This window comes from Rhyacophila brunnea, unplaced genomic scaffold (genome assembly GCF_057557595.1).
Source record: "Rhyacophila brunnea isolate RB1 unplaced genomic scaffold, BYU_Rbru_1.0 scaffold_9, whole genome shotgun sequence".
Classification (NCBI taxonomy): Eukaryota; Metazoa; Arthropoda; class Insecta; order Trichoptera; family Rhyacophilidae; genus Rhyacophila; species Rhyacophila brunnea.
In genome coordinates, this window is record NW_028233361.1 from 37,851,472 (window position 1) to 37,862,557 (window position 11,086).

Here is an 11,086-nt window from a genome sequence, read left to right on the forward strand (position 1 = left end):
CCTCCATTTTCATTTTCTAGGAGATTTTTCTTGAACATCTTCATTGAATCGAACAGAAATAAAATTAGTACAAATTAGATTAATTAGATGTAAAATTAGAATACTTACTCTTCACTCACTAGAAATTTATTGATGTTATAATCATTTGATATAAATTTAGTTTGCAGTTCAGAATTGAATTTATTTCTGGGTGAATTTTTATGTTCTGCAATTGAAAAAAATAATTGTATTTGGTTTCTTATTGTTTTCATTCAATGATGGCTGACATAATACAATGTCAAAGGTATTTTAACAATTAATATTGATTATGAGAATAAGTGTCAATGCATAATAAGGTGACGTAATAGCAGGGTGTTTTTCTTTAAAGCCGTGGGTGGCGGGCTTGAATCATGCGGCTTTGTGTAAGATTTTGATTTGAAGCATTTGATTCCAGGTGAGGTCACAATATAAATGATTTTCTCAAAGCCTGGGTGTTTGGTTGTTTCACTTCTACTACTACATTACCGTTTCACTACTCTATGGTTATTGTACCTCATAGCCTTAAAATATCAACTATTGCAAATTCTTTTTTTACTGTGTGTTTAATCTAATATAGTGATTCCCAGTAGAAAAAAGTTTGATTCCAGTCTATTTAGGCACAACTTGGGAGGGGAATTTTCATAGCAACAAAGAACAGAGAGATACAAATTAAGGATTTGAACCGTCAATAATAAATAAGCAATGAATTCACTGTTGCATTTGTTTCTATCAAAATTCAGCACAATATTCAATTACTGTTAATTTTTTTTTTTGTTAAGTGTGTTTTATAAACCTATTCATTAGCAGCAAATTAAGATAGATAGGTACCTATCTACCTATGCAAATAATACACTTTTGAAAGTAGATTCCATGGGGATGATCAATTTTGCTAAACAGTAACAAAGGCGAGTAGAAATACACTGTTTTCGAAGGAAAGTCCTGCTATATGGTCCAACTCAGGTTGACGAGAGTACAGTGGCGAAGGGTGGAGGTAGGCTGTGGATCTCCACAGTCTACCTCTATTATTAGGGCTTAGTGAATTTGAAAAACTAAGCAATTCCAACTGCAATTTGTACCTATTCTTAGTTCAATGAAAACAAATTAGTATGACTCACAAAGTTTAGTATGCATTATTTATGTTAGATATTAACAACCTACCTTCACCCTTCGCCACTGGCGGAGTATAATGTATTAGGTGCAATCATGTAGGTACAAGAATAAAATCATTAGATGCCACATCTTGATTGGATGACTTCAATGGGCTGGACACGTGTAGCACATGGATTATGGTGAGCAGTGCAAGTGGATGTTTTTGAAAGCCGTGAATGGCTAAGAGGAGTTGCATGGGGTGTCAATGTCGATGTTGGGTGCATCAGTATCCAGGAGTTGTACTTACTTGACAGAAGAGGATCTCTGAGCTTTGTGGCCAGGATTGTTGGAACACAGATGATGATGATGAATATAATAGTTGGCTCAACCTATGAAAGCCATCTATTTTACCATTTGTCCTCGGCTCGTGGATGTTTTTGTGATGTGTTTATCGCTGTTAAATACTTAAATACCTATGTGAATGTAAATAATATTATTAGATGCTAATATTAGTTCACCTGTTTTATATCTCGCTTCAGATAAGTGTTTTAGAAATTCATTTTCTAGATTCCAAGTTATTTGTAGACTTTTTTCCAAGCAATTAACAAAAGTTGTGATTTTCTTAATGCATTCTTTCGTTTTAGATACTTTATTGTTGGTTCTTTCATGCTGTGAATGAATAATCTTATTAGAAAATAAGTTGAAGATAAAGTAAATTATGCATTATCTTCATAACTGCAACTTGTGTTACCATATTATTTAAATTGTCATTCATTTTTGTTTATATAAAATATGCAAACTAATATTACATTTATTATAAAAGTCAATCAGAAGAGTCAAAATGAACATTCAATTATAAAAGTGTTTTGACAGATTTTGATGTGCCATTATTCTTAATTTGAAAAGTGTTTATTGGGATTACAGATGTAAAAAAGTATTCATAATAAAATTGTGTTGCAAGTCTCAGAGGGTCTGAGAAACTGATATCATTATTGATTTTTTTGGGTGGACCAGAAATAGGTACATCATGACAAATTCTTTTAATATCTCTCACTTAAGTCGTTCAATACGCAAACCGCACCTGGCGCGTAACAATTAACATTATAATTAAACGTGGTCATTAAGTGGTCAGCAGTTAACGAGTTGACTCGGATACTTTTACTCAGCTGATATGAAATAAATTGCAATTATATCTAAAGCTGAAGATTATCACCATCAACCCGAGGAAGGTTTTGGTGTCCTCAAACATTTCCTCTTCACTTCGCCTTATGCTAGTCATCATTTTCCAATTCGGTATTACAAGCATAACGATACCATAGTTCAATAGGGAACAACTCAATAAACCTTGTTCCAAGATAATGGAATTGTTCTCATTTTAATGCCTTGATTTCGATGAAAGTGTATGTTTTTTTTATATTTAATTTAGTGGAATTCATCAATACACAATGAAATTGTACAGCTTAATAAGGAATTAACCAATAAATTTGATTATATAACGGAATTACTGATTAATCTCAGAAAGGGTCGATTTTATGACACATTGAAGAAATTTTTGACTATTTTTTTTTGCTGAATTATAAAGAGACCTTTCTACATTGAATGGCATTCTTAACTCAAAACCCTTAAATTTAGAGTTCTTCCCCATTGAATTATGGTATCGAAAGGTGGTCATTGATAGTTCTATCTGGTCAGTGAATTTTTGACCTAGGTATCATTTCTACTAAGTGTGGAGGCCCATATGCTCCGTTTAGGATTGAACATGGCAATTTACTTTTCTCCTATGCCCTACTAGAATGCCATCTTTGATGGTTCATGGTTATTAAGAAGCTGCACATGACCCTAACCAGCGCAGTCTTCTAAGCTGTGCTAAAATAGCCTTTTACTACAATTATAGGCGGCTCTGATTTACTCAGCTTCTTTCACGGCAGTGAAGGCTGCCTCCAGTAAGCTGCTTCACTTGGGTCACTCCAGCATGTCAACACTCTTTATCTGCATCGCCTTGTCTGGAAGCTACCAACAGTTTCTCGGTTACCTGGTTCATGCCGTATCCAGGAGTCTCTGGATGATTGACTGGTTCGTACAGTCCTCCGTGTAAGAAATACGAACCACTCGATGCTGAAATACATTTCTTGCCCTCAGAGTTCATGACACAAACATGAAAAACACTAATATTTGTAGAAGTAGCATTTTTGTGGAAAACGCGGATGTGAAGCAAAACATGAAGGCGCACACAGATTGCAACATTAGATAAGTACATAACAATAAATAAAACACCAAGAAATTAATGTGAGATTGTTTTTTATTTAAAACACTAATAACAACTTTGATGGTGAGTGATTAATATAACAATAATGAAGAAACAACATGGTTTTATGATTTCAACAAAACAATAACAAAAATAACAATCTATCAATGTACCATATTGAGAATAAAGTTTGCAGTAGATCTATTCCAACAAGAAAACGTGATAATGATTTTTTGTTATTTTTATGGATCTGAGATAAAGACTTCGTGGTGATGAGGTTATCAAAATCACAAGGAAACACCAATCAAATGAAAATGTTAAGTTATTACAGCAGAATTTGGCCAGAGCGATGATGCGCATATGCAATTCCAATGCGTTTTGTTAATTGGCTGTCAAATTGATGTTAGACTAGGTAACCTAAAAAATTATGGAGAAATTAAGATAATATGATTTTTTTATTTAATCAAGAAATAGGTTAGTCTAATAATTAAGCAATCAGCTGTTGTAATGCCACCATTTTGTTAAATTTATTGCAGTATTAATGCAGTTGCATTTTACAGATTTTGATGTTGCATTCTATGGTATCAACAAATGAATGTAATTCCACATAATAACATCATGGCAAAGTATATATTGTTGAAATTATTTTCTGTAATAATTACAACTGTAAATGTGTTGCATAAAATAACAGCTGGTGATCTTATCTTGTTTAACGCTGTTAACAAATGCTATTTTTAATGTTCATATATATTATATCTCACGATACATAACTATTTGAATACATTATAACACATTTATCATGATTTTTAATAATTTTGGAGTAAGGGTTAAGTTGGAAAAGGTCTACAGCAATGTAAAAACTGATTCATGTTAGCAACCATAGACAATAATATACAAATTAGCCTAGTCTATTTTACACGCACAGGCAGAATAGTATCTGCGCACTTTACTCTCAGTGTGGTGTCACTATAATAATAAAGTTCATTTATAAACAAAATAATCAATGAGTATCTTTCAATAGCTACCTGTGGTATCAAAAATTCATTAAAGTTAATAGGTAGACAATATTTTAATAATTTGGTGATAGTGTATTCTTAGAAATCAAACATTTATACATCAAGTGATATATTTGAAAATAGGTTGATTGCATGGATACATATTTCTGAATATTTGCATGAGGTCAAAATTTAATATGGATAATTATGATGGGCATATTTTGGCTTTGTTATAAAAATAACCACATTAGGGTTATTCTATTATGTAGTTAATGCATCTCCGTTACTTATTGATAGTTTATAATATTTTATTGCACTCACCTCAAGAAGTAACTACTTAAAATTAAAATAAAAAGATTTGCTACGTAAAACTAAACTAAATGAATGGCCGCCTTTATCTTAGAATATCTATCCGATCGCACACGCCTTGCAGAAAACTTAATCACTCTTGGTGAATGTATTGATATGAAAACAGTAACACAAGTGACAACTAATTTATTCAAAAGGGGTCTACAAATAAACGGAACACAAATTATAAAAAGTTTACCTTCGAACTGAGTTTGTCATATATGGTTCAATTTGTAATTGTTATACCAGTTATAATATATTAAAATTACAAATGACTCGTTTTTTGAATCTTAAATGCACTAAAGGTTTTAGTAGGCGACACGAGAAAAATGTAAGAATATTATACTTTTTACTATGCAGGTTTGCTTTCACGGAATTCCATTTAATATGTTTGAAAAACAAAACAATTTAAAAATTACATTAATTTACATAGTGTACCCTCCATGGCCTGTCTGCACTTATTATGTAAAAATTGTCGATAAATGTCAAATCTGATCGTACCAATGACATTATTAATGGACGACGCACTCAATACAGTAGCTAGCAAGTAAATTCGCGCATTCGCATGTATAGGTAGACGTCACGCAATTTCCATTATGCGATATCACGCATCGGGAATTTATAGCAATATGACCTTTATTGCATTGGCGTTAGAGCAGTGTTTCTAATGTCAATGTTCATTTGAGCAAACCCGTTCGCACCGAACCATTCGGCAGACCCAACAAAAAGCATCAGGAATTTATAGCAATATCACCTTTATTGTAATGGCGTTAGAACAGATTATGCCATTCGGCAGACCCGACAATAAAGTGAGTGTCATTTTCTTTTCCAGATGATTCGTCCATATTAATGTCATTGGATCGTACACACGTGATTCCACTCGTTATGATTCCTGCCTTCCGTGGCACATGACAAAATAAGAACGGGACAAAAAAAATATTAAATATCGATTGAGATATAATGAATTCGCACTCGCCAGGGTCGCGATTAACGAGGGTTACTTGTATTATGGTAATATGTATTTTTAGTTCTATGACAAACTCAGATAGGACTACCTGACAACCAATAAAACACAAATCAACCATAACCGAGAGCATGTTATAATAGATAAAAATATTTGTGCAACGACAAATTTAATATCATTCACAATATAGATAAATGATACAATATCGTCAAGAAATAGCATGATTTCATTAATATTATACTGTTCCAATACCTAGGTAAGTATATGATATTCCACAAAAACTGGTTTTTATTATGGAAAACATCAAAAGATGCAAATAAAAAAAAACACTTTTTTTTATTAATTGCCTTATAACTAAATTAATAATATTGCTATATTAATTAACTATAATATTATTATAATGTAATGTAACACTGGTATACATTTTATAACACTGTTCGAACAATATTCTATGTAAAAACAGAAAAAATCCAATTGGTAGCCATAAGATCTTTATAGAAACAATATTATGTAGTATTGCAAATGTCAAGATTAATATAAAATAAACATGATTTCACTGTCGAATTGAAATCCTCAAGACATTCTCTTTCAAAATAATTTTAGTTAAACTGTGATATCAAAGGTATACCGGTGCGTTAACAATTCAACAAAACTTCTGTAGCAAAACTAAATTGGCAACATCTATAATGGTATACTAGAGGTAACTCTGTTCATCTAGACTAGATTTCTACACTATGGGAAAGTTTTGCGCTACGGCTGAAAATAATATGTTATTTCATTATTTTTTTTTTAGTTTAACAATTTATTTTCTTTACGGAAATATTATAACTATACAATTATTACCAAGTAAAAGGCAAATTTTAATCGTAATATGCACAGAGACATTGTCTCAATTGTCAATCGTCCTTCGGAAAAATATGAAACAACCTCTGATCAAAATATAGTAGCAAAAAGGTTACCTATATTTTTACATCATGTTTTCGCAAATAGTACAAAGCAATTTATATACAGACAATTATATTGTTATATATATATGAATCATTTATTTTCAAAAACAGTAAAGTCCACATAATATCGTCAAAATCAAACAAAAATTAGGTATGTATATATTTTGTGTAATTTTACCCACCAAAAAGCATACTTAAAAAACTTACAGACAGTGATTATTTAAAACGATATAAATAAATATCGATATGACCAATTTTATTTTCTCACATTTATTGCAATTACCAGCTAATAAAAACAGACATCTGTCAAATTTGAAAAATTATATGATGGAAAAAAAATATTAACGTTCAACTATCTGCGTTGGTATACCACAAAAATTCAATTGTGAACTTATCGGTTTTTGAAAATACAGGCTTTATAATATTATATGAGTACATATTAAGTAACATGTGATCTTAGACACTATGGATAAAATTTGTGTTTAGCATGGAGTAGCGACCTCTATATTTTGGGTGTTTTAATATTCAATTCCAGCTGTTTTTCCCCGCAGACAATACATTAGATTTCACAGCGGATAGGTGTTGGCTTGATTAAATTTTGGGATGTTCTGGCTGTAGCCGTGGTAACCGACCAATTACAAAAAAGATTTACAAAATAAATTTATTGATTGGTAATGTCATATGATGCGTTAGGCCCTTTTGTTTACCGAGATTATGATATTATTTTCCTATCCTGTATATCCATGTGCAGTGTTCCCAAGCTGTGCTATGTGAAAAATTTAAAAGGGCACGTAGATGAATTTTTTGTTGTAAAAATATTTGATTCGCGTAATATTGCCCCAATCGCACTGTAATAATTATAGTATTTGTACTATAATTTTGGTCCGCATAATATGTACGATAGTATGTTTGTATAGCACCAACGCCGAAATACTATAATTTTGAAATAAGAAAAATATGATAAAAAAATACATTGTAAATGTAATTTGTTGCATTTTGAATCTGAAAGACGAATTTTAGATTAGCACGTGTCAAACTGGAAAATAAATTAAGCTAATTATTCACAAATACAAATTACATACATTAAAAAATTGTACACTGATAAAAGGTTGGTTAGCAGCATATTGTATATTTGGGAAACACTGGTATGGAGTAAATGTATCACTTAAAAAATATATGTACATAAATATATACATTTTAATTAATCTGTTATAATCAATGTCAAAATTTTGGTGATGTAACTGTACACAGATGTTGTAATTGGTAATTTTGAAAATAATTATCTCTATCAAAATTAAATCATTTTAATTATTATTAAATGCGTTTCTTAAAAAGACCTATAATATAATAAACCTATTATACTAGAATATATAAATTTACGATTCTATTTGATCGCGATTGCGATTAAAACTTCCGAAATGACAATTATTTAAAAATATTTCTATAAAGTTGCACAGTGAAAATTCGTTATATACATATTATTATTTAATTAATAAAATCGTTTATAATATAAGGCAAAGAAAAAAAGGCTATAAAATTTTATCAAATGACCAATCGAATTTTTGTGTGTAAAGCTGTGGATAGACATGAATCGAATAGCGTAAGGCCTTTCGCTCACGGAGAAACTAAAATCTGACGAACTGGTTTGCTGATGGAACTCATAAACTGGCCAATGACTGATGCTTCGCACACGGCGCTACTGAAACCCGCTTGCAATAATAATCTCATAACCTCAAACCCATTGACTTTCCTATTTCATTTTTAGCTTTTTTCCGTAATATCTTTACAGGAATATTCTGGCAGCCTGTAATTATACATGCAGTAGTATTTCTCAACTTCTGCCACAAATTTTAAATTAAATATCGGTTCGCCTACCTATCTTTAACTTTTGATGTCTTAATTTGTTATTGATTGTTCAGTTCAGTGCTACCAATTTTGGTATGAAAATATGATTTTTCATCGTATCTACTGATATTGGCACCACTGTTTTATGGGTAATTCTTATGGTTTAAAAATGAACCTCAAGAAAACAAAACTATTACTAGCATCAAAAATAGCGACACCTGACACCAACACAAGTTTTGTCATTAACAGCGAACCAATCGAACGTGTGACCCATTATAAATATTTAGGTACATGGGTCAATGAGAAATGGGACCAGTCTCAGGAAATAAAAACTAGAATTGAGATCGCAAGGAGCGCCTTTCTCAAAATGAGACACTCCTTAGCAATCGAGATCTTAACTTAGGTCTGAGACCGCGTATGGTACGTTGTTATGTTCTCTCAATTCTTTTCTATGGTATGGAAGTATGGACGCTAAACCAAGAGATGTCACGGAGACTTGAAGCTTTCGAGATGTGGCTGTATAGGCGCATCCTCAAAACTCCTTGGACTGACCGGGTGACAAATGTTGAAGTTCTCAATCGAATGGGGAAGGACCGAGAAGTTCCACGTAGTATCAAAACCAGGAAACTACATTACCTCGGCCACATTATGAGAGGACAAAAATACAGCATTCCCCAACTTGTCATTCAAGGAAAGATCAATGGGAAGCGTAGCAGAGGACGGCGCCGCATTTCGTGGCTTAAGAACCTCCGTGATTGGTACGAGTGCAGCTCCACTGAACTGTTCCGGGTAGCAGACGACAAAGATAAGATCGCCTTGATGGTGGCCGACCTCCGCTAGGGGATGGCACAATAAAAAGAAGAAATTTTATGGGAGATTGGAAACTGAGAGACTAACATGTCATGTCTCTTCAATTTAGTAGCGAACGTTTTGAAACTGAGAGATTCCAGTCTTGCCGTAAGCGAGCCGCCATTGGAATACATTAACTAGATACTGGGTGGAATTTTAGTTACAGTCTCGTCTTTTTTGAGTATTCTCATGAGCGGAAGGCCATAGTTGAAAAGTATATTCATTAAATATCAGTACAACGTGATTCATCACGCATACCGACATTTAATTATGCCATAGTGTTGATGTCTATCATTGAAGTAATGCAAAACATGAAGTTTGTAAAATGGGTTTTCGTTTTGTATGCAGCAGATTTAGCAATTGATCCTTTGAACCCTCTAACGGAGTGATGTATATGTTACACCGAATGTGCGAAATTGACTATTACATGAAATGGGCAAAATTTTGGCTAATTCATGTAATAGTCAAGCCTGTTGCCTTATTCATGAATTAGGTAAATTTTCTGCTGAGTACATTAATTCGCCAGGGTATGGAATTCTTGAACTGTCAACCTGACAGAAGATAAAGTAAATTTAATACGGATGGTTTTATTAGTTATAATTGGACATAATATAATATTATTATTATTAGGTTAGGTTAGGTTAGGTTTTTGTAATTCTGAATTAAATTATTCAACTGAATGTCCATTTTGAGGTTAGCTATCAAGTGTCAAAGTTGCAAAAAATACCACCGGAGCGCGGTCATCTATTTTGACCATAGATAATATATGTACATTTTGACCAATGCATGAGCATTTTGATACATTTAATTTAGTTGCAAAAAATACCACCGTAGCGCTACTATCTAATTTTTCCAATACATGAACTAGGCAGAAAAATTACTGCCGAATTCATGCACTCTCCAGATATTTTGTCTAATTCATGAATAAGGCAACGGCCTTGCATTTTTCATGATTTAGGCAAAATTTTGCCCATTTCATGTAATATTCAATTTCGCACATTCGGCGTAACATATACACCACCTGACAATCTAATCTCATTATCTTACTTGGCAGTACAGCGGCCGGTAAGTTAAGGTGAGAGGAGTACAGGTATAACGTTTTCGCTCAAACTTGTTATGTTTGCTCTCAGCGGGGGTAGCACAGTGATAGGGGACATAATTGATTCACTTGGCATTATCGGCTATTAATCTAAATGAGATAATCTTTGATGTCAGTATCGGTGTCAAATCATCGTTCGATTTGGGCGAATGTCTGTCGGTTTTACTTTAGTTAGAATAAAAATATTGCGCTCGCATTTACTGTGTAAAATAATTTACAGCGTAATTTTAAACATTTCGCCATTTTCATGCCAATGCATAAAAAAAATCAAAACAATATAACATGGTTCCTGTGTCCCCAATCCCTTTAATACCTTTTTATTTATCTGCAAACAGCTAGTGAGATGAAGAACTTGGGATTCAAAGGGTGAATTGTTCTAATCAGCAGATTTTTTCCAAATACGTAACTCCATAACACCCAATAACACCGTTTCACTATATTTCCGAGATAACACCAAAGTGTTATGGATGTGTAGTGTGGAAAATCGTTTTGTAAATGGTAAATGTTTAACTGTTTCACCCAAACTCGTGCATGCTTCGGGTGAGGTTGTGCGATGTTGATTTATTTTTGATGTTTCATACCAAATGTATCATAGAATACATCATAGCATTGTTAACAAAATTTTGCATGATTTTGGAGCTAAGTGTTATGCTGGAATAGACCTGCAGTGTCGACTTGGGGGGGGGG